At 41.8% G+C, this 557-nt stretch overlaps 1 non-coding gene across 1 annotated transcript; it reads left to right on the plus strand.

Moving 5' to 3' along the window:
- Nucleotides 1-218: 218 nt before the first annotated feature.
- Nucleotides 219-322, plus strand: LOC130937741 (small nucleolar RNA R71). The gene has a single exon (XR_009068943.1). It is a non-coding gene; the product is annotated as a small nucleolar RNA R71 (small nucleolar RNA).
- The last annotated feature ends 235 nt before the right edge of the window (nucleotides 323-557 follow it).

Below are 557 nucleotides of genomic sequence, written 5' to 3' on the forward strand. Positions count from 1 at the left end.
TCTCAAGAACTCCTTTCTTCTGACTTGTCCCATTGTTCACAGGATTCCTTTCAGAAGTGTACATGAATTGGTTATTTGCAACCATTTCAATTAGCTCTTGAGCCTCTGTAGGCGTCTTCTTCATATGAAGAGATCCTCCAGCAGAGCTATCCAAGGACATCTTGGATAGTTCAGAGAGACCATCATAGAAAATACCTATGATGCTCCATTCAGAAAGCATGTCAGATGGACATTTTCTGATCAATTGTTTGTATCTTTCCCAAGCTTCATAGAGGGATTCTCCATCCTTCTGTCTGAAGGTTTGGACTTCCACTCTAAGCTTACTCAATTTTTGAGGTGGAAAGAACTTTGCCAAGAAGGCATTGACTAGCTTTTCCCATGAGTCTAGACTTTCTTTAGGTTGTGAGTCCAACCATGTCCTAGCTCTGTCTCTTACAGCAAAAGGGAATAGCATCAGTCTGTAGACCTCAGGGTCAACCCCATTAGTCTTGACTGTGTCACAGATTTGCAAGAATTCAGCTAAAAACTGATGAGGATCTTCCAATGGAAGTCCATGG

Source organism: Arachis stenosperma, chromosome 6, assembly GCF_014773155.1.
Source record: "Arachis stenosperma cultivar V10309 chromosome 6, arast.V10309.gnm1.PFL2, whole genome shotgun sequence".
Classification (NCBI taxonomy): domain Eukaryota; kingdom Viridiplantae; phylum Streptophyta; class Magnoliopsida; order Fabales; family Fabaceae; genus Arachis; species Arachis stenosperma.